Source organism: Bufo gargarizans, chromosome 2 (genome assembly GCF_014858855.1).
Source record: "Bufo gargarizans isolate SCDJY-AF-19 chromosome 2, ASM1485885v1, whole genome shotgun sequence".
NCBI lineage: Eukaryota > Metazoa > Chordata > Amphibia > Anura > Bufonidae > Bufo > Bufo gargarizans.
Window position 1 is genome coordinate 113,027,513 of NC_058081.1, and position 24,554 is coordinate 113,052,066.

The window sequence follows — 24,554 nt, forward strand, 5'->3', positions numbered from 1 at the left end:
GTGTTTGTTTAATAACAGAATATGACAGCAGTATATAACATGCAGATGCAGCAAGGGCTGTAAATTAGTGTATTTTGCCCAAAAAGGGTGTTTTTTTAAAACCCAGAAAATTATAGCTGTATTTCTAGCTTAAATTGCACACTGACTAATGCGGCAGAGGCCCAAAATGAAGGTTATTGCCAAAAATTTGTTTTTTTTCAAAGCCAGAAAATTATTTAACTATTTCAAGCTTGTTTTTAACAATCACAGATGCAGCAAGAGCTGCAATAATAAGTACTTTGCCAAAAAAAGGGTGTTTTTTTTTACTAACAGAATATGACATCTGTATATAGTGCTTGAATTTCACACATGCAGATGCAGAAAGGGCTGTAAAATAGTGTATTTTGCCCAAAAAAGGTGTTTTTAAAAACCCAGAAAATTATAGCTGTATTTTTAGCTTAAATTGCACACTGACTAATCCTACAAAGGCACCAAATGTAGGATATTGCCAAAAAAGGGTGTTTTTTAAAAACTAGATTATTATTGCAGTTTTTCAAGCTTGGATTTGAATGTCGCAAAAGCACAGATGCAGTGCTGGTGCACTGAGCTTGCATAAAATGGCCGCCGCCGCCCACCTAAGTAACAGACGGAAAAAAAAAAATGTCTCTGTCACTGGGCTCAGGGCAGGGTAAAAAGATTGTGCACTGCACCCACACAACTAAATCTATGTAGATCGCTGAGTTCAATTGGAGTTCTGACTAAAGATTCTGTCCTATTCTCTCCCTCACAGCAGCAGCATCCTCTCCCTACACTAAGCACAGCAGAGTGACATGCAGCTCTACGTGACTCCAGCTTATATGGAGGCTGGGTCACATGCTGCACTGGCCAATCACAGCCATGCCATTAGTAGGCATGTCTGTGATGGCTTCTAAGGTCACACAGTTAAACGCTTGTTGATTGGCTGCTCTGCAGCCTTTCAAAAAGCGCTAAGAAATTGGCAAACACCGAACCAGAACCCAAACTTGTACTGAAATGTTCGGGTTCAGGTCCGAGGTCCAAAAACCCTAAAGTTTGGTACGAACCCAAACTTTACAGTTCGGGTTCGCTCAACCCTAGCCATAATATATTTACATATATTATTATATATTTAGAATATATAACATATTATACTAAAGTAAGGTCCATAAATATTGGGACATGGACACAATTCTAACATTTTTGGCTCTATACACCACCACAATGGATTTGAAACAAACAAGATGTGCTTTACCTGCAGACTGTCAGCTTTAATTTGAGGGTATTTACATCCAAAGCATGTGAACGGTGTAGGAATTACAACAGTTTGCATATGTGCCTCCCACTTGTTAAAGAACCAAAAGTAATGGGACAGAATAATAATAAAAAATCAAACTTTCACTTTTTAATACTTGGTTGCAAATCTGTCACGGCTGAGGATGGGGGAAACCCTCAGTCGTGCGATGCCAGAAGATGTTAGTGGCGGCTCGGCCAGGACGACAGAATTAGGGAGCAGGTCACCTCCTAGTGCATCCCTAATCTGACCCTGACTCCTAGCTATATGAGCCGACCTTGATGGTAGGAGGGCTCATACCCAAACATAAATGGACACAGCACACACAGGAACCCAGATTCCATAGGTGCATTAAACATGAAAAGGAAAACAACATCAACTAAACATCATGAATAACATTTGATGACCACAAGGGTGGCCCTCACTGGCAGATGGTAAAAGACCAGGAGGATAACTCCAGCAAAATGCCGAAGGGAAAGTGCACACATACATAAACCCCGTGCACACCAAACAGACAAAAGGCACACCTAACAAAGACAGGTTGCCAGGTGCAACCGCATGCACATTACAGCAAGCTGCCTAGCACCAGCTCAGGCTGCTATACTGCCACATACCTTATGTTGCCAGCGGCAACCACAGGTGAGGCAACATACTTCAGCCCTCACCTGTGATTGACAACAAAACTAGACTGCAGGCAACTGCATGCAGTTCAGGAGTCACATCCATAACCATGGTCGCGACAAAATCCTTTGCAGTTAATTACAGCCTGAAGTCTGGAACACATAGACATCACCAGACGCTGGGTTTCATCCCTGGTGATGCTCTGCCAGGCCTCTACTGCAACTGTCTTCAGTTCCTTCTTGTTCTTGGGGCATTTTCTCTTCAGTTTTGTCTTCAGCAAGTGAAATGCATGCTCAATCGGATTCAGGTCAGGTGATTGACTTGGCCATTGCATAACATTCCACTTCTTTCCCTTAAAAAACTCTTTGGTTGCTCTTGTAGTATGCTTTGGGTCATTGTGAATCTGCACTGTGAAGCTCCGTCCAATGAGTTCTGAAGCATTTGGCTGAATATGAGCAGATAATATTGCCCCAAACACGTCAAAATTATCGTGCTGCTTTTGTCAGCAGTCACATCATCAATAAATACAAGAGAACCAGTTCCATTGGCAGCCATACATGCCCACGCCATGACACTACCACCACCACGTTGCACTGATGAGGTGGTATGCTTAGGATCATGAGCAGTTCCTTTCCTTCTCCAAACTCTTCTCTTCCCATCACTCTGGTACAAGTTGATCTTGGTCTCATCTGTCCATAGGATGTTGTTCCAGAACTGTGTAGGCTTTTTTAGATGTCGTTTGGCAAACTCTAATCTGGCCTTCCTGTTTTTGAGGCTCACCAATGATTTACATCTTGTGGTGAACCCTCTGTATTCACTCTGGTGAAGTCTTCTATTGATTGTTGACTTTGACACGCATACACCTACCTCCTGGAGAGTGTTCTTGATCTGGCCAACTGTTGTGAATGGTGTTTTCTTCACCAGGGAAAGAATTATTCGGTCATCCACCACAGTTGTTTTCCGTGGTCTTCCAGGTCTTTTGGTGTTGCTGAGCTCACCGATGCGTTCCTTCTTTTTTAGAATGTTCCAAACAGTTGTTTTAGCCACGCCTAATGTTTTTGCTATCTCTCTGATGGGTTTGTTTTGTTTTTTTAGCCTGATGATGGCTTGCTTCACTGATAGTGACAGCTCTTTGGATTTCATCTTGAGAGTTGACATCATCAGATTCCAAATGCAAATAGCACACTTGAAATTAACTCTGGACCTTTTATCTGCTCATTGTAATTAGGATAATGAGGCAATAACACACACCTGACCATGGAACAGCTGAGAAGCCAATTGTCCCATTAATTTAGGTTCCTTAACAAGTGGGAGGCACATATGCAAACTGTTGTAATTCCTACACTGTTCACCTGATTTGTAAATACCCTCAAATTAAAGCTGACAGTCCGCAGTTAAAGCACCTCTTGTTCGTTTCATTTCAAATCCTTTGTGGTGGTGTATAAAGCCAAAAATTTTAGAATTGTGTCGATGTCCCAATATTTATGGACCTGACTGTATATGTAAAAATATTATGGCTAAAGCATCAGTAGTAGTTTCCCACATATTATGCATTCATATATATCAGAAGTATGAATATTTATATATACAGGGAGTGCAGAATTATTAGGCAAATGAGTATTTTGACCACATCATCCTCTTTATGCATGTTGTCTTACTCCAAGCTGTATAGGCTCGAAAGCCTACTACCAATTAAGCATATTAGGTGATGTGCATCTTTGTAATGAGAAGGGGTGTGCTCTAATGACATCAACACCCTATATCAGGTGTGCATAATTATTAGGCAACTTCCTTTCCTTTGGCAAAATGGGTCAAAAGAAGGACTTGACAGGCTCTGAAAAGTCAAAAATAGTGAGATATCTTGCAGAGGGATGCAGCACTCTTAAAATTGCAAAGCTTCTGAAGCGTGATCATCGAACAATCAAGCGTTTCATTCAAAATAGTCAACAGGGTCGCAAGAAGCGTGTGGAAAAACCAAGGCGCAAAATAACTGCCCATGAACTGAGGAAAGTCAAGCGTGCAGCTGCCAAGATGCCACTTGCCACCAGTTTGGCCATATTTCAGAGCTGCAACATCACTGGAGTGCCCAAAAGCACAAGGTGTGCAATACTCAGAGACATGGCCAAGGTAAGAAAGGCTGAAAGACGACCACCACTGAACAAGACACACAAGCTGAAACGTCAAGACTGGGCCAAGAAATATCTCAAGACTGATTTTTCAAAGGTTTTATGGACTGATGAAATGAGAGTGAGTCTTGATGGGCCAGATTGATGGGCCCGTGGCTGGATTGGTAAAGGGCAGAGAGCTCCAGTTCGACTCAGACGCCAGCAAGGTGGAGGTGGAGTACTGGTTTGGGCTGGTATCATCAAAGATGAGCTTGTGGGGCCTTTTCGGGTTGAGGATGGAGTCAAGCTCAACTCCCAGTCCTACTGCCAATTTCTGGAAGACACCTTCTTCAAGCAGTGGTACAGGAAGAAGTCTGCATCCTTCAAGAAAAACATGATTTTCATGCAGGACAATGCTCCATCACACGCGTCCAAGTACTCCACAGCGTGGCTGGCAAGAAAGGGTATAAAAGAAGAAAATCTAATGACATGGCCTCCTTGTTCACCTGATCTGAACCCCATTGAGAACCTGTTTTACAAGGAGGGAAAACAGTACACCTCTCTGAACAGTGTCTGGGAGGCTGTGGTTGCTGCTGCACGCAATGTTGATGGTGAACAGATCAAAACACTGACAGAATCCATGGATGGCAGGCTTTTGAGTGTCCTTGCAAAGAAAGGTGGCTATATTGGTCACTGATTTGTTTTCGTTTTGTTTTTGAATGTCAGAAATGTATATTTGTGAATGTTGAGATGTTATATTGGTTTCACTGGTAAAAATAAATAATTGAAATGGGTATATATTTGTTTTTTGTTAAGTTGCCTAATAATTATGCACAGTAATAGTCACCTGCACACACAGATATCCCCCTAAAATAGCTAAAACTAAAAACAAACTAAAAACTACTTTCAAAAATATTCAGCTTTGATATTAATGAGTTTTTTGGGTTCATTGAGAACATGGTTGTTGTTCAATAATAAAATTAATCCTCAAAAATACAACTTGCCTAATAATTCTGCACTCCCTGTATGTAACAGAAATATATTAAAAATTAAGGTAAATTTTTTTTTAAAATTAAATACATAAAAGAACAAACACCCTCACCAAACAAAACCGTCTATATTATCACCCCATTCATGTGAAACTATACATATTATATAACAAAATGGTCAACACAAAATAGGGAACTAAATATAATAATATCTTTTATTTGCATATTTGGAGAATAAGGCGCTATAGTTTGAAAGAAAATACTTTTTAAAAATGTTTTTTACAGTTTCCCCCAAATAAAACGAAAAAAAAAAAAATTATAAGGCCCTATGAGTCAAGTAAAAAATTGTTGCAAAAATTATTTTGGTAGTCTAAGGCCCCTTTCACACGGGCGAGTTTTCCGTGCGGGTGCGATGCGTGCAGTGAACGTATTGCACCCGCACTGAATCCTGACCCATTCATTTCTATGGGGCTGTGCACATGAGCAGTGATTTTCACGCATCACTTGTGCGTTGAGTGAAAATCGCAGCATGCTCTATATTGTCCGATTTTCACGCGACACAGGCCCCATAGAAGTGAATGAGAAGCGTGAAAATCGCATAGCATCCGCAAGCAAGTACGGATGCGGTGCGATTTTCACGCACGGTTGCTAGGAGACGATCGGGATGGAGACCCGATCATTATTATTTTCCCTTATAACATGGTTATAAGGGAAAATAATAGCATTCTGAATACAGAATGCATAGTAAAACAGCGCTAGAGGGGTTAAAAAAAAATAAAAAATTTTTTAACTCACCTTAGTCCACTTGATCGCGAAGCCGGCATCTCCTTGTGTCTCCTCTGCGCTGAACAGTGCCTGGGGTGAGCTGCTGCATTAAATACCGGTTAAGGACCTTTGATGACGTCACTCCGGTCATCACATGGTCTTTTACCATGGTGAATCACCATGGTAAAAGATCATGTGACGTACCATGTGATGACCGGAGTGACGTCATCAAAGGTCCTTAACCGGTATTTAATGCAGCAGCTCACCCCAGGTCCTGTTCAGCGCAGAGGAGACACAAGGAGATGCCGGCTTCGCGATCAAGTGGACTAAGGTGAGTTAAATTTTATTTTTATTTTTTTAACCCCTCTAGCGCTGTTTTACTGTGCATCCTGTATTCAGAATGCTATTATTTTTCCTTATAACCATGTTATAAGGGAAAATAATACAATCTTCAGAACATCAATCCCAAGCCCGAACTTCTGTGAAGAAGTTCGGGTTTGGGTACCAAACATGCGCGATTTTTCTCACGCGAGTGCAACGTATGACAATGTTTTGCACTCGCGCAGAAAAATCGCGCATTTTCCCGCAACGCACCCGTCTCTTATCCAGGCCAAAAATATGACGCCCGTGTGAAAGAGGCCTAACAAATAAGATAGTTATAACCGTTTGAATCACCACGTGGTCTTTAAGGCCTTTTCATACCTGGTCATTAAAGTGTTAACCAATGAGCGTTTTCGCAGCTAGTAAGCTAAAGTGCTTATGGATTATTGCATGGTGCCTGTAACTGGGGGACAGGAGATGGTAATAACGAGTGAACGCCATCCTCTGCAGTGAAGGAAAGCACTGATTTATGAATAGGAAGCAGGATGGAATGAAATGTCACCACTTTTCTAGTAAAAATCAAGTTCTTGCAGCATGGCCCCTGAAACAAAAAATTCATACTTGCTTCCCGCCGCTCTGGTCCTCTGCGCTGCCCCTTACTTCCGGTCTCTGCACTGTTTACACCTGGCAGTGCATGGCCGCTAAAGCTAGCTATTGGAAGGAGAGGTGCATGTGACCATGGACATGCACTGCCAGGTGTAAACAGCGCAGGGACCAAAAGATGGAGGTAGTGGGGGCAGTGTAGAGGACCAGAGACATGGGGAGCAGGTAAGTATAACTCTTTGGTTTTAGGGGCTATGCTGCAGCACGATATTGGAGACAATTACTGGAAACAAGTCTTCATAGGAAGGCTCATTTCTGATATCTGGCTGCTGTAATCGTGTAATCTGTAATCTCTCTGTGTAATTAGGAATCTGCTACCAATAATCAATAGAACTGAATGAAGGCAGAATGACTGTGGTAGTGATTATTCCTCCTCGGTAATAGGCCGATGCAATAAGCACCGATCGTTTATTGGTGGCCCCTTGAAATACTGTAGAGTGATGTGACAATGCAGCCCTAAGACCAAAAAAGGCTGTGCACCCCTGAACTAGTGGCATGGCCTAAGAGGAGGAAGAAAGTAAGGTAGGTACACATGCAGCAAATGGGCTGCAGGGGCAACACGTGAGCTACGGTGGGCGATGGTGGGAGTAGTTGTTTTACTAACAGTTAGCAGCGCTCCCTGGCCGGCGTGCAGGGCCGTCGCTAACAGACAGGCAAAACAAGCAATTGCTTGGGGCCCCGAGCTGGCCCGGGGCCCCAATAGAGTGGCAGCTGATAACAGTTTTGAGTGAGTGAAATCAGATTCACATGGAGCGGAGGCGAGGCCCTGCGTGACGCGCACTGTGCAGGGCAGGCTAAGAAGGAGGAGGGAGGGGGAGCGGCTTCAGTTGAGGTCAGAAGACGAAAGAGGAAGCTGTGTGCAGCCGCCGCCGATACTGACTGACTCCGCCTCCTCTCCTGGCTGAGAGCTCCCCTCCTCGGCTCCTCCTTTCCTGAGCCTGCGAGTGCGACTGCCTGCTGTGCTGAGGTGAGCGTGGCTGGCTGGACCATCCGACCGGACCAGGGTCCTGGTGGTCCGGTCCAGACCAGTTAAAGTGTGTGTCTGTGAACTGTGATTGTCCCTGAGTGAGTGAGTCCGGTCCGGGGGCCCTAACCCGCCTCTGGTGGGAGCGCCGGTGGCGGTGACATAGTCAGTGATAACTAAGCCCAGCAGCCTCAGACCAGGCCAGTCAATACCCGCTCCTTTAGGAAACAAATCTCAGTCAGTACTCTCATCAGATGTGACTGCAGGCAGCACAGCAGCAGGCCAGAAGCGATCGATCAGCCAGGATTAATGTGCACAGCCTGGGTGGGAGGCCCCCCTTACCCTGGCCTTAGGCAAGTGACAAACAGCCCCCCCTTCCCCCTCCTCAATCTGAGGCAAATTACAAACCCAGCTCTGCTACATCTACAATGAGCAACTAGAACAAATGTAATGCCAAACTGCAGTTCCTCTATGTGATTGTGATGCCTTGGATAGCTTCCACTGGACCCACAGCCTGTGGGTCCAGTGGAAGCTATCCAAGGCATCACATAGAGGAACTGCAGTTTGGCATTACATTTGTTGTAGTTGCTCATTGTATATGTAGCAGAGCTGGGTTTGTCACTTGCATAAGAATGAGGGGGGCAGTTTGTCACTTGCCTAAGGGAGGCCTCCCACTGTGCACATTAATCCTGGCTGATCAATCGCTGCTGCTCTCACATCTAATGAGAGATTTCCTAAGGGGGCATTGACTGGCATTAGGGACGGGCTGGTGGATGAGGGCAGCCACTCAGTCCTGCCTATGGATCACCCAGTTTGCACATAGCTATGCCCAGGCCCCATGCCAGGGGGTCCCTGATGTATTAACTGACCAATAACATGGAGATCCCAGTGCCAGCTGCCTTGCTGGTGGACGATTGGCATATACTTCTGCTGTGGGTCACAGCAGAAGTATATGCCAATCGTCCACCAGCAAGGCAGCTGGCACTGGGATCTCCATGTTATTGGTCAGTTAATACATCAGGGATGTATTAACTGGCGGCGTGATAAACTGGGTGTGGAGCACAATCCTGTTAGGCCTCTTTCACACTTGCGTTGTCCGGATCCGGCGTGTACTCCACTTGCCAGAATTACACGCCGGATCCGGAAAAACGCAAGTGAACTGAATTTGAAGATGGATCCGTCTTCAAAATGCTTTCAGTGTTACTATGGCACCCAGTCCTGGTTGTCATAGTAGGAGCGGGGAGCGGGGGAGCGGTATACTTACAGTCCGCGCGGCTCCCGGGGCGTTCCAGAATGACGTCAGAGCGCCCCATGCGCATGGATGACGTGCCATGTGATCCATGTGCCTGGGGCGTCCTGACGTCACTCTGGAGCGCCCCGGGAGCCGCACGGACGGTAAGTATGCTGCTCCCCCGCTCCCTACTACACTTTACCATGGCTGCCAGGACTTTAGCGTCCCGGCAGCCATGGTAACCATTGAGAAAAAGCTAAACGTCGGATCCGGCAATGCGCCGAAACGACGTTTAGCTTAAGGCCTGATCCGGATCAATGCCTTTCAATGGGCATTCATTCCGGATCCGGTCTTGCGGCAAGTCTTCAGGATTTTTGGCCAGAGCAAAAAGCGCAGCATGCTGCGGTATTATCTCCGGCCAAAAAACGTTCCGGTCCGGAACTGAAGACATCCTGATGCATCCTGAACGGATTTCACTCCATTCAGAATGCATTAGGATAAAACTGATCAGGATTCTTCCGGCATAGAGCCCCGACGACGGAACTCTATGCCGGAAGACAAGAACGCAGATGTGAAAGAGCCCTTAGTTTAGCTTGAACATGGTGGGTGTGCAGGGGTCTGGTGGTGTTAGGAAATGGTATTGAGGGTAGGGGGGCCCAAATTGAACTCTTGCACCAGGGCCCATGAGCCTATAGCTACGCCCCTGCTCCTGGTCCTCCGTCCGGCTCAAGACCAGGACGGACGCCCAGAAGTCCTCCTTTTTTGCGGTTATTGGCGACTACGTGGTGAGGGGCACTTTAAATCACTCACAGTCTATGTCACATGATCCGGATCATTGTCAAAAGCGCAGAGCGCTCAGCGTACTGACGTCACACGCAGCGTTCCCCTGCAGATTCGCGCCAGTCACTTCAGGCACAACGGGAAAGGAAGTAGAAGACAGCTTCCGAGGAGCGAAGGGGGGAATAAATAACTGCATTGAAGAGGGGACTGAAAGGGGTTAATAAATACTGTGACTGGGTTCCTGTAGGCTTTGCGTGCGTAAGGTGTGGAGGGGGGGCCTCCATGTCTATTTTGCTTGGGGCCCCCAAATTCCTTCAAACGGCCCTGCCGGCGTGCAATGAAGGGAAGGACAGCACCAGTTCCTTCGGGGCACTCTCTGTTGTCCAGGGACTCCTGCCAGATGGTGGTCGAGGTGTCCTTGGTGGAATGGGTTTTTAAGTGCCTTGGAGGCTGGGTCCACACTCTAGTAATCAGGTACTGGATATAATAACTTCTTACTTGTGATTAGCAATCCCCAGGGCGGTCTCCCAAATGGCAGGTAAAAACTCTGCTCCATTATTTGTACAGGATGCTTTCCTAAACTCTGGTCGACAATGTCCATAGAGGTATGTGGTAATAGACAACTTTGCGTCTAGTCGTCCAAGTGCTTTTAGCCAATTCTGCTCCTATCTCCACTAGACTTGCTCTATATCCATACATTGACTCACTGGTCTGTGCTAGGTAGCTGTAAGAAATTTGCCCACACTAAAGTGGCAGCTACATCCTGAACTTGTGCTGTTCCACACCTCCATTAACTTCCTACCTTCTCCTTAGCTAACTTCCTCCCTTCTGTTCTCCTGTTCTCTACTGCATAGGCACACCTTCATATATATATATATATATATATATATATATATATGTACACTCACCTAAAGAATTATTAGGAACACCATACTAATACGGTGTTGGACCCCCTTTTGCCTTCAGAACTGCCTTAATTCTACGTGGCATTGATTCAACAAGGTGCTGATAGCATTCTTTAGAAATGTTGGCCCATATTGATAGGATAGCATCTTGCAGTTGATGGAGATTTGAGGGATGCACATCCAGGGCACGAAGCTCCCGTTCCACCACATCCCAAAGATGCTCTATTGGGTTGAGATCTGGTGACTGTGGGGGCCATTTTAGCACAGTGAACTCATTGTCATGTTCAAGAAACCAATTTGAAATGAATCGAGCTTTGTGACATGGTGCATTATCCTGCTGGAAGTAGCCATCAGAGGATGGGTACATGGTGGTCATGAAGGGATGGACATGGTCAGAAACAATTCTCAGGTAGCCCGTGGCATTTAAACGATGGCCAATTGGCACTAAGGGGTCTAAAGTGTGCCCAGAAAACATCCCCCACACCACTACACCACCACCAGCCTGCACAGTGGTAACAAGGCATGATGGATACATGTTCTCATTCTGTTTACGCCAAATTCAGACTCTACCATTTGAATGTCTCAACAGAAATCGAGACTCATCAGACCAGGCAACATTTTTCCAGTCTTCAACAGTCCAATTTTGGTGAGCTCGTGAAAATTGTAGCCTCTTTTTCCTATTTGTAGTGGAGATGAGTGGTACCCACAGGACTGCCGCATACTGGATGTTTTTCCATTTTCACACCATTCTTTGTAAACCCTAGAAATGGTTGTGCGTGAAAATCCCAGTAACTGAGCAGATTGTGAAATACTCAGACCGACCCGTCTGGCACCAACAACCATGCCACGCTCAAAATTGCTTACATAACTTTTCTTTCCCATTCTGACATTCAGTTTGGAGTTCAGGAGATTGTCTTGACCAGGACCACAACCCTACATGCATTGAAGCAACTGCCATGTGATTGGTTGACTAGATAATCGCATTAATGAGAAATAGAACAGGTGTTCCTAATAATTTTTTAGGTGAGTGTATATATATATATATATATATATATATATATGTGGTGCCAGCACCACCTAGGGGAGAATAGTAATTTACAGTTTACACAGCAATACATTGACATGACATCTACAGAAGTTTAAAGTTCCCATGTTTAGCATGTAGTAGACACTGCACACCCCACACTGTTCTGTGTCAGGCAGGGCAGGCCTTAGAATATATAGTGCCCTGTGCAGCGTTGTATATTTAGGACCTACCTTCTCTATGCCAGCACCAAATGTGGTATTTTTAATAAATTGTATTCATTATTTACCGCATACAAGGACAAAATACACAAGAAAACAAATTCTAGTCCCCAAGTACCTTCTATCGTCCAAGGGACCATCCATAGATGAATGGTGAATAATATTGCGGGCAGAATTTTTGCTACATATTAATAATAAAGATATTTTGTGTCCCATAACATAGTCATTCACAGCCAAAAGAAACCTTCTATTTGTTTTATGGTAGATCCAAATATATATACATATAAATATACATATATATTATACAGGGTGACTCATGAAAAAGTAGCCCGCTTCCAACGATAGTATGACAAGATGAATGAAGTGGATTGTTGTGTTTTTTTTTTATACCCACAAGTAAGGTGGGTATACTACGACCGTTGTGTGCATCGTAGGCCGTTGTGCCGTTTTCTGTTTTTTTTTGCGGACCCATTGACTTTCAATGGGTCCGTTGAAAACTCGTAAAATGCACCGTTTGTCATCCGCCTCGTGATCCGTGTATCCTGTCCGTCAAAAAACCTATTTTTTGGACGGACAACGGTTCACGGACCCATTCAAGTCAATGGGTCCGTGAAAAAACACGGATGCACACAAGATTGGCATCCGTGTCTGTGATCCGTGGCCGTAGGTTACTTTCATACAGACGGATCCGAAGATCCGTCTGCATAAAAGCTTTTTCAGAGCTGAGTTTACACTTCGTGAAAACTCAGATCCGACAGTATATTCTAACACAGAGGCGTTCCCATGGTGATGGGGACGCTTCAGGTTAGAATATACTAAATGAACTGTGTACATGACTGCCCCCTGTTGCCTGGGACTCCCTCCCCCTCCTAATTAAAATCTCCCCCCCTATCATTGGTGGCAGCAGAGAGTACTGATCACAGTCCCAGTTTAATCGCTGGGGCTCCGATCGGTAACCATGGCAACCATGATGCTACTGCAGTCCCGGTTGCCATGGTTACTTAGCAATTTGTAGAAACATTATACTTACCTGCGAGCTGCGATGTCTGTGTCCGGCCGGGAGCTCCTCCTACTGGTAAGTGACAGGTCTGTGCGGCGCATTGCTTAATGATCTGTCACTTACCAGTAGGAGGAGCTCCCAGCCGGTCACAGACATCGCAGCTCGCAGGTAAGTATAATGCTTCTACAAATTGCTAAGTAACCATGGCAACCGGGACTGCAGTAGCGTCCTGGTTGCCATGGTTACCGATCGGAGCCCCAGCGATTAAACTGGGACTCTCCGCTGCCACCAATGATGGGGGGGAGAGTTTAATAGGGAGGGGGGGGGGGCCACTGGCCACCAATGAGTTAACTACAGAGGAGGGAGGGGGGGCCGGCCACACTGGCCACCAATGAGTTAACTACAGGGGAGGGAGGGGGGGGGCCCGGCCGCACTGGCCACCAATGAGTTAACTACAGGGGAGGGAGGGGGGGGGGGGCGGCCGCACTGGCCACCAATGAGTTAACTACAGGAGAGGGAGGGGGGGGGCGGCCGCACTGGCCACCAATGAGTTAACTACAGGGGGGAGGGGGGTCTGCCCCCTGCTGCCTGGCAGCACCTGCCAGGCAGCAGGGGGCAGTCATGTACACAGTTCTTTTATTATATTCTAACTTGAAGCGTCCCCATCACCATGGGAACGCCTCTGTGTTAGAATATACTGTCGGATCAGAGTTTCACGCTCTAACTCAAATCCGATGGTATATTCTAACATAGAGGCGTTCCCATGGTGATGGGGACGCTTCAAGTTAAAATATACCATCGGATTGGAGAAAACTCCGATCCGATGGTATAAAAGGGACTCCTAACTTTACATTGAAAGTCAATGGGGGACGGATCCGTTTGCAATTGCACCATATTGTGTCAACGTCAAACGGATCCGTCCCCATTGACTTGCATTGTAATTCAGGACGGATCCGTTTGGCTCCGCACGCACAGGCAGACTCCAAAACGACTTTTTTTTTCATGTCCGTGGATCCTCCGAAAATCAAGGAAGACCCACGGACGAAAAAACGGTCACGGATCACGGACCTACGGACCCAGTTTTTGCGGACCTTAAAAAAAAGGTCGTGTGCATGAGGCCTTACTGAGATGCTGAAAGTGCCCAAAGATGCACAGACGTGAATGTGGACCACTTTCAACATTTTTTGTGACTCATGGGCCACCCTGTATATACATTTATAAAACACACGTCATATACTCAAACACATACTATACACACATAGGCAAGCTGTACACACATATACCATACACATACTGTATATAGTGTACATGCTCTTACATATGCTCATACTAACACTGTACCTGCGCACATATTTAGATATATTCTGAGCTCACCTTACAGGTTGCTGTCGGACACAATCCTCTCAGTGCTTGGGGCTGGAGACTTCACTGACGTTCCTGGGAGGCGTCTCCTGAATGCTCTTCTCCTGCCTGCTTTCTATCCATTTGCTAGTGAGGAGAAGGTTAAAGGGAGAGTCCCAGGATGTGCTGGACTTGTCACCCAGGATTAAAAAAGAGAGACGAGTTAGACCATTATGGCTGTGCTAATGTGACACAGGAGCAAGATGGGGGAGGGGATTACCTTCTGAGATCCCAGAGGGCTGTGCAGGCAGAGCTTGGAATGTGGCAGCGCCCTCTGGAGGTTAGAAGCATGAAGTTGCAATAAAGTTTCATCATTATTTTTTGAAGGTTCGGGGCAATGCTCCTAACATCCAGGGCACAGGACCCAGATCTAAGTGCTTAGCAATGCCCATGTTCATTTCATTTCAGTCTTTGTACTAGAGATAAGTGAATTGATTCTAATGTGTCAATTCATGTCATCAGTAGGCAGGGGCGTAGCTAAAGGCTCATGGGCCCTGGTGCAAGAGTTAGGCTTGGGCCCCCCTTCCCTCAGTGCTTTGTGTGTCTTCTTATGCAGCACAAGAGTCTTTGGGCCCCATCAGGCTCCTGGGCCCGGTAGCGACTGCTACCTCTGCACCCCCTATAGCTACGCCCGTGTCAGTAGGACTTCTTCACCTTGAGGAGCTGTCCCCCCGGGTGAAGAGGAATCCACATACCGCTAAAATGAAAGGGCTGGACATTTAGCCCGGCCCTGACAATTTCCTGTCTGTGCTGTTGCTCCAATTAGCAGAGCAAGGGCAGGAGGTCTCCTTTTGCTTTGGAGCTGCATCAGGGTCAGGCTACATGTCAATCTAGCGGCAAGTGGGTGTTTCCTCACCTGCGGGGGCAGCACCTCCCAGAGGTGAAGAAGTCCCACTGATGAAACAAATCGATTCGCTCTTCTCTACTTTGCACATTACATTGTGGGCAATTTTGAGTCACTCTTTTGTTACTCATTATGGGATGTGGTGCTCCCTTCCATTATCTGTCTCCTCTGTTTCTGATCTTCTTCAAGAGGGCTTTGAAGTGCTGTTCAGACAATTTGATCATATGATCATGTTTATATTCATATTTATGCTCATATATATATATTTTTATTTTAGTTTGCATGGTTCATATCTCCCATATGGTTTGCATGGTTCATATCTCCCATATGTCGGACTCCTTATTTTTGGGGCTGATGCGCCAGACATAATTATTTACCTGGGCATCTTGGTTACCAGATCAGCTGATGCAGCGCTCTGTGGTGGTGCGCTGTGCGCCGAGTCACGTGGGGACGCCACTACGTTTCCTTGGGAGGCCGGCTGGAACGCATGGCTTGCGTTCCACCCCTCCTCCTGACGAGTGCGGCGTCGCCATTGTTGGCTCGGCGTGCATCACCAGGTATGAAGCGCTCCGATATTAGGCATCAGCTGTTTGATTTCTATTGACATCACATGCACCTGGCATTTATGGGAGATATAAATAGGGGCTTATGGCTACATGTTACTTACCTCCGGACGAAGCTGAGGCGAAACGTGCGTCGAGGTTCCTGTCCTGATCTGTGCTGCTGTTTTCACCCCCATCATGTCTTGTGTAGGGATGAGCGAACTCGAACTGTATAGTTCGGGTTCGTACCGAATTTTGGGGTGTCCGTGACACGGACCCGAACCCGGACATTTTCGTAAAAGTCCGGGTTCGGGTTCGGTGTTCGTCGCTTTCTTGGCGCTTTTGTGACGCTTTCTTGGCGCTTTTTGAAAGGCTGCAAAGCAGCCAATCAACAAGCGTCATACTACTTGCCCCAAGAGGCCATCACAGCCATGCCTACTATTGGCATGGCTGTGATTGGCCAGAGCACCATGTGACCCAGCCTCTATTTAAGCTGGAGTCACATAGCGCCGCCCGTCACTCTGCTCTGATTAGCGTAGGGAGAGGTTGCGGCTGCGACAGTAGGGCGAGATTAGGCAGATTAACTCCTCCAAAGGACTTGATTAACTGATCGATCTGCAGCTGTGGATCATTGAGCTGCTGATCCTCAATTGCTCACTGTTTTTAGGCTGCACAGACCGTTTGTCAGTCTCATTTTTCTGGGGTGATCGGCGGCCATTTTGTGTCTTGTGGTGCGCCAGCACAAGCTGCGACCAAGTGCATTTAACCCTCAATGGTGTGGTTGTTTTTTGGCTAAAGCCTACATCAGGGTGAAGCTGTCACACCAAGTGCATTTAACCAGCAATAGTCTGTTTATTTTTTGGCCATATCCCAGTCTAATTCTGTCACTAAATCCATACCGGTCACCCAGCGCCTAAATACTAGGCCTCAAATTTATATCCAGCTAAATCTGTCCCTAGTGCTGTAGCTGGGCGAGTTATTTAGTGTCCGTTCAAGCACATTTCTTGTTCTGGGTTGAAATACAATTCCCAATTTAGCAATTTCATAATTTAGTGGTTCCTGCTATATCAGAGCTATTTGAAATCTATCCCAAAAAGGGTATATAATATTGAAGGTGCACATTGGGTCATTCAGAATAACTTCACACACACCCGCTACTGTGTATTTCCAAGTCTAATTCTGTCACTAAACCCATACCTGTCACCCAGCGCCTAAATACTAGGCCTCAAATTTAAATCCCTCTAAATCTCTCGTTACCGCTGTACTGTTGTTGCTGGGCAAGATATTTAGTGTCCGTCAAAGCACATTTTTTGTTCTGGGTTGAAGTACAATTCCCAATTTAGCAATTTCATAATTTAGTGGTTCCTGCTATATCAGAGCTATTTGAAATCTATCCCAAAAAGGGTATATAATATTGAAGGTGCACATTGGGTCATTCAGAATAACTTCACACACACCCGCTACTGTGTATTTCCAAGTCTAATTCTGTCACTAAACCCATACCTGTCACCCAGCGCCTAAATACTAGGCCTCAAATTTAAATCCCTCTAAATCTCTCGTTACCGCTGTACTGTTGTTGCTGGGCAAGATATTTAGTGTCCGTCAAAGCACATTTTTTGTTCTGGGTTGAAGTACAATTCCCAATTTAGCAATTTCATAATTTAGTGGTTTCTGCTATATCAGAGCTATTTGAAATCTATCCCTAAAAGGGTATATAATATTGAAGGTGCACATTGGGTCATTCAGAATAACTTCACACACACGCTTCTGTGCATTTCCAAGTCTAATTCTATCACTAAATCCATACCGGTGACCCAGCGCCTAAATACTAGGCCTCAAATTTAAATCCCTCTAAATCTCTCGTTACCCACCGCTGTACTGTTGTTGCTGGGCAAGATATTTAGTGTCCGTCAAAGCACATTTTTTGTTCTGGGTTGAAGTACAATTCCCAATTTAGCAATTTCATAATTTAGTGGTTTCTGCTATATCAGAGCTATTTGAAATCTATCCCTAAAAGGGTATATAATATTGAAGGTGCACATAGGGTCATTCAGAATAACTTCACACACACGCTTCTGTGCATTTCCAAGTCTAATTCTGTCACTAAATCCATACCGGTGACCCAGCGCCTAAATACTAGGCCTCAAATTTAAATCCCTCTAAATCTCTCGTTACCCACCGCTGTACTGTTGTTGCTGGGCAAGATATTTAGTGTCCGTCAAAGCACATTTTTTGTTCTGGGTTGAAGTACAATTCCCAATTTAGCAATTTCATAATTTAGTGGTTTCTGCTATATCAGAGCTATTTGAAATCTATCCCTAAAAGGGTATATAATATTGAAGGTGCACATAGGGTCATTCAGAATAACTTCACACACACGCTTCTGTGCATTTCCAAGTCTAATTCTGTCACTAAATCCATACCGGTGACCCAGCGCCTAAATACTAGGCCTCAAATTTAAATCCCTCTAAATCTCTCGTTACCCACCGCTGTACTGTTGTTGCTGGGCAAGATATTTAGTGTCCGTCAAAGCACATTTTTTGTTCTGGGTTGAAGTACAATTCCCAATTTAGCAATTTCATAATTTAGTGGTTTCTGCTATATCAGAGCTATTTGAAATCTATCCCTAAAAGGGTATATAATATTGAAGGTGCACATAGGGTCATTCAGAATAACTTCACACACACGCTTCTGTGCATTTCCAAGTCTAATTCTGTCACTAAATCCATACCGGTGACCCAGCGCCTAAATACTAGGCCTCAAATTTATATCCCGCTAAATCTCTCGTTACCGCTGTACTGTTGTTGCTGGGCAAGATATTTAGTGTCCGTCAAAGCACATTTTTTGTTCTGGGTTGAAGTACAATTCCCAATTTAGCAATTTCATAATTTAGTGGTTCCTGCTATATCAGAGCTATTTGAAATCTATCCCAAAAAGGGTATATAATATTGAAGGTGCACATTGGGTCATTCAGAATAACTTCACACACACCCGCTACTGTGTATTTCCAAGTCTAATTCTGTCACTAAACCCATACCTGTCACCCAGCGCCTAAATACTAGGCCTCAAATTTAAATCCCTCTAAATCTCTCGTTACCGCTGTACTGTTGTTGCTGGGCAAGATATTTAGTGTCCGTCAAAGCACATTTTTTGTTCTGGGTTGAAGTACAATTCCCAATTTAGCAATTTCATAATTTAGTGGTTTCTGCTATATCAGAGCTATTTGAAATCTATCCCTAAAAGGGTATATAATATTGAAGGTGCACATTGGGTCATTCAGAATAACTTCACACACACGCTTCTGTGCATTTCCAAGTCTAATTCTGTCACTAAACCCATACCTGTCACCCAGCGCCTAAATACTAGGCCTCAAATTTAAATCCCTCTAAATCTCTCGTTACCGCTGTACTGTTGTTGCTGGGCAAGATATTTAGTGTCCGTCAAAGCACATTTTTTGTTCTGGGTTGAAGTACAATTCCCAATTTAGCAATTTCATAATTTAGTGGTTTCTGCTATATCAGAGCTATTTGAAATCTATCCCTAAAAGCAGGGGTCGAGTGGAGGGGGAACGCATGGGAACGGCGTTCCTGCACTTTTTTCATGGCAGGAACGCCGTTCCCTTTCAGCCTCAAGCCAGGAGAACACGGTTGAATCAGATTCACAGGGGGAGACGGAGCGCACTGTGCAGGGCAGGTTAAGGGAGGAGGGGCGGCTTCAGTTGAGAGGAAGCTGTCTGTGCGGTGCCGCTGCCTGCGACTCCTCTCATGGCGCCCCGCCCCCTAATGACATCATCTCCTTCACTACGAGATAATTTAGAATGTCTTTTAGAAAAGTTTGTCCTGGGATTCGAACTCACGACCTCTACACATCAGAGGAAGGCATTTACCCTCACAGCCATGAAAGCCGTCTAGGTAAATGCTTAAAAAAAAAAATATAAGACTTCTAATTATACCTAGTGTACTGATATCTAGTGTACAACCATACACATGACAGCTGCCCACTGTGTATGGATGTAGCAGAGCTGGGTGTGTTGGGGCAGCTGTCATGTGTATAGTTGTACACTAGGTATCAGTACACTAGGTATAAGTAGAAGTCTTATTTTTTTTTTTTTAAACAGCTACCTTGACAGCTTTTATGGCTGTGAGGGTAAATGCCTTGCCTCTGATGTGTAGAGGTCATGAGTTCGAATCCCAGGACAAACTTTTCTAAAAGTGTTTTTTTTTTTTTATAAGACTTCTACTGATACCTCGTTTACTGATACCAAGTGTACAACCATACACATGACAGCTGCCCACTGTGTATGGATGTAGCAGGGCTGGGTGTGTTGGGGCAGCTGTCATGTGTATGGTTGTACACTAGGTATCAGTACACTAGGTATAAGTAGAAGTCTTAGTTTTTTTTTTTTAAGCAACTACCTCAACAGCTTTTATGGCTGTGAGGGTAAATGCCTTGCCTGTAATGTGTAGAGGTCATGAGTTCGAATCCCAGGACAAACTTTTCTAAAAGTGTTTTTTTTTTTTTATAAGACTTCTACTGATACCTAGTTTACTGATACCAAGTGTACAACCATACACATGACAGCTGCCCACTGTGTATGGATGTAGCAGAGCTGGGTGTGTTGGGGCAGCTGTCATGTGTATGGTTGTACACTAGGTATCAGTACACTAGGTATAAGTAGAAGTCTTAGTTGTTTTTTTTTAAGCAACTACCTCAACAGCTTTTATGGCTGTGAGGGTAAATGCCTTGCCTGTAATGTGTAGAGGTCATGAGTTCGAATCCCAGGACAAACTAAAAGTGTTTTTTTTTCTTTTTCTGATACTTCTACTGATACCTTGTGTACTGATACCTAGTGTACAACCATACACATGACAGCTGCCCCAACACACCCAGCTCTGCTACATCCATACACAGTGGGCAAAGTTACCTACAGTAGAAGTCTTATATATATTTTTTTTTAAGTAGCAAGCTAGACAGCTTTCATAGCTGTGAGGGCATATGCCTTGCTTCTGCTGTGTAGAGGTCATGAGATCGAATCCCAGGACAAACTTTTCTAAAAGTGCTATTTTTTTAATTTATTTTTTAGTCCGCAGCGACACAAATTACAGCATGCTAGATTTTCTGTGCTTTTTTATTTTTTGGAGGGGGGGGGGTTGCAGTGGATCTTGGGTGAGTTCCCACACTTTTTTTCCCAGGACTTGACCCCTGCCTAAAAGGGTATATAATATTGAAGGTGCACATTGGGTCATTCAGAATAACTTCACACACACGCTTCTGTGCATTTCCAAGTCTAATTCTGTCACTAAATCCATACCGGTGACCCAGCGCCTAAATACTAGGCCTCAAATTTAAATCCCTCTAAATCTCTCGTTACCCACCGCTGTACTGTTGTTGCTGGGCAAGATATTTAGTGTCCGTCAAAGCACATTTTTTGTTCTGGGTTGAAGTACAATTCCCAATTTAGCAATTTCATAATTTAGTGGTTTCTGCTATATCAGAGCTATTTGAAATCTATCCCTAAAAGGGTATATAATATTGAAGGTGCACATAGGGTCATTCAGAATAACTTCACACACACGCTTCTGTGCATTTCCAAGTCTAATTCTGTCACTAAATCCATACCGGTGACCCAGCGCCTAAATACTAGGCCTCAAATTTAAATCCCTCTAAATCTCTCGTTACCGCTGTCCTGTTGTAGCTGGGAAAGTTATTTAGTGCCCGTCAAAGCACATTTTTTGTTCTGGGTTGAAGTACAATTCCCAATTTAGCAATTTCATAATTTAGTGGTTCCTGCTATATCAGAGCTATTTGAAATCTATCCCAAAAAGGGTATATAATATTCAAGGTGCACATTGGGTCATTCAGAATAACTTCACACACACGCTTCTGTGCATTTCCAAGTCTAATTCTGTCACTAAATCCATACCGGTGACCCAGCGCCTAAATACTAGGCCTCAAATTTAAATCCCTCTAAATCTCTCGTTACCCACCGCTGTACTGTTGTTGCTGGGCAAGATATTTAGTGTCCGTCAAAGCACATTTTTTGTTCTGGGTTGAAGTACAATTCCCAATTTAGCAATTTCATAATTTAGTGGTTTCTGCTATATCAGAGCTATTTGAAATCTATCCCTAAAAGGGTATATAATATTGAAGGTGCACATAGGGTCATTCAGAATAACTTCACACACACGCTTCTGTGCATTTCCAAGTCTAATTCTGTCACTAAATCCATACCGGTGACCCAGCGCCTAAATACTAGGCCTCAAATTTAAATCCCTCTAAATCTCTCGTTACCGCTGTCCTGTTGTAGCTGGGAAAGTTATTTAGTGCCCGTCAAAGCACATTTTTTGTTCTGGGTTGAAGTACAATTCCCAATTTAGCAATTTCATAATTTAGTGGTTCCTGCTATATCAGAGCTATTTGAAATCTATCCCAAAAAGGGTATATAATATTCAAGGTGCACATTGGGTCATTCAGAATAACTTCACACACACGCTTCTGTGCATTTCCAAGTCTAATTCTGTCACTAAATCCATACCGGTCACCCAGCGCCTAAATACTAGGCCTCAAATTTATATCCCGCTGAATTTGAATACAATACATTGGGCCAAATAATATTTTTGTTGTTGTGGTGAACCATAACAATGAGGAAAACATCTAGTAAGGGACGCGGACGTGGACATGGTCGTGGTGGTGTTAGTGGACCCTCTGGTGCTGGGAGAGGACGTGGCCGTTCTGCCACATCCACACGTCCTAGTGTACCAACTACCTCAGGTCCCAGTAGCCGCCAGAATTTACAGCGATATATGGTGGGGCCCAATGCCGTTCTAAGGATGGTAAGGCCTGAGCAGGTACAGGCATTAGTCAATTGGGTGGCCGACAGTGGATCCAGCACGTTCACATTATCTCCCACCCAGTCTTCTGCAGAAAGCGCACAGATGGCGCCTGAAAACCAACCCCATCAGTCTGTCACATCACCCCCATGCATACCAGGGAAACTGTCTCAGCCTCAAGTTATGCAGCAGTCTCTTATGCTGTTTGAAGACTCCGCTGGCAGGGTTTCCCAAGTGCATCCACCTAGCCCTTCCCCAGCGGTGAAAGACATAGAATGCACTGACGCACAACCACTTATGTTTCCTGATGATGAGGACATGGGAATACCACCTCAGCATGTCTCTGATGATGACGAAACACAGGTGCCAACTGCTGCGTCTTTCTGCAGTGTGCAGACTGAACAGGAGGTCAGGGATCAAGACTGGGTGGAAGACGATGCAGGGGACGATGAGGTCCTAGACCCCACATGGAATGAAGGTCGTGCCACTGACTTTCACAGTTCGGAGGAAGAGGCAGTGGTGAGACCGAGCCAACAGCGTAGCAAAAGAGGGAGCAGTGGGCAAAAGCAGAACACCCGCCGCCAAGAGACTCCGCCTGCTACTGACCGCCGCCATCTGGGACCGAGCACCCCAAAGGCAGCTTCAAGGAGTTCCCTGGCATGGCACTTCTTCAAACAATGTGCTGACGACAAGACCCGAGTGGTTTGCACGCTGTGCCATCAGAGCCTGAAGCGAGGCATTAACGTTCTGAACCTGAGCACAACCTGCATGACCAGGCACCTGCATGCAAAGCATGAACTGCAGTGGAGTAAACACCTTAAAACCAAGGAAGTCACTCAGGCTCCCCCTGCTACCTCTTCTGCTGCTGCCGCCTCGGCCTATTCTGCTGCTGCCGCCTCGGCCTCTTCCTCCGCCTCTGGAGGAACGTTGGCACCTGCCGCCCAGCAAACAGGGGATGTACCACCAACACCACCACCACCACCTCCGTCACCAAGCGTCTCAACCATGTCACACGCCAGCGTTCAGCTCTCCATCTCACAAACATTTGATAGAAAGCGTAAATTCCCACCTAGCCACCCTCGATCCCTGGCCCTGAATGCCAGCATTTCTAAACTACTGGCCTATGAAATGCTGTCATTTAGGCTGGTGGACACAGACAGCTTCAAACAGCTCATGTCGCTTGCTGTCCCACAGTATGTTGTTCCCAGCCGGCACTACTTCTCCAAGAGAGCCGTGCCTTCCCTGCACAACCAAGTATCCGATAAAATCAAGTGTGCACTGCGCAACGCCATCTGTAGCAAGGTCCACCTAACCACAGATACGTGGACCAGTAAGCACGGCCAGGGACGCTATATCTCCCTAACTGCACACTGGGTAAATGTAGTGGCAGCTGGGCCCCAGGCGGAGAGCTGTTTGGCGCACGTCCTGCCGCCGCCAAGGATCGCAGGGCAACATTCTTTGCCTCCTGTTGCCACCTCCTCCTTCTCGGCTTCCTCCTCCTCTTCTTCCACCTGCTCATCCAGTCAGCCACACACCTTCACCACCAACTTCAGCACAGCCCGGGATAAACGTCAGCAGGCCATTCTGAAACTCATATGTTTGGGGGACAGGCCCCACACCGCACAGGAGTTGTGGCGGGGTATTGAACAACAGACCGACGAGTGGTTGCTGCCGGTGAGCCTCAAGCCCGGCCTGGTGGTGTGTGATAATGGGCGAAATCTCGTTGCAGCTCTGGGACTAGCCAATTTGACGCACATCCCTTGCTTGGCGCATGTGCTGAATTTGGTGGTGCAGAAGTTCATTCACAACTACCCCGACATGTCAGAGCTGCTGCATAAAGTGCGGGCCGTCTGTTCGCGCTTCCGGCGTTCACATCCTGCCGCTGCTCGCCTGTCTGCGCTACAGCGTAACTTCGGCCTTCCCGCTCACCGCCTCATATGCGACGTGCCCACCAGGTGGAACTCCACCTTGCACATGCTGGACAGACTGTGCGAGCAGCAGCAGGCCATAGTGGAGTTTCAGCTGCAGCACGCACGGGTCAGTCGCACTACAGAACAGCA

The 24,554-nt window shown here is 45.6% G+C and overlaps 1 protein-coding gene across 1 annotated transcript in view; it reads right to left on the reverse strand.

Annotated features, from left to right (window-relative positions):
* LOC122929567 (protein kinase C delta type-like) overlaps nt 1-24,554 on the reverse strand; it is a 67,104-nt gene that overhangs the window by 35,040 nt on the left and 7,510 nt on the right. The window contains exon 2 of the mRNA XM_044283190.1: nt 14,252-14,409. The gene's annotated coding sequence lies outside the window, so the exon portion shown is untranslated. The remainder of the gene's footprint in view (nt 1-14,251; nt 14,410-24,554) is intronic.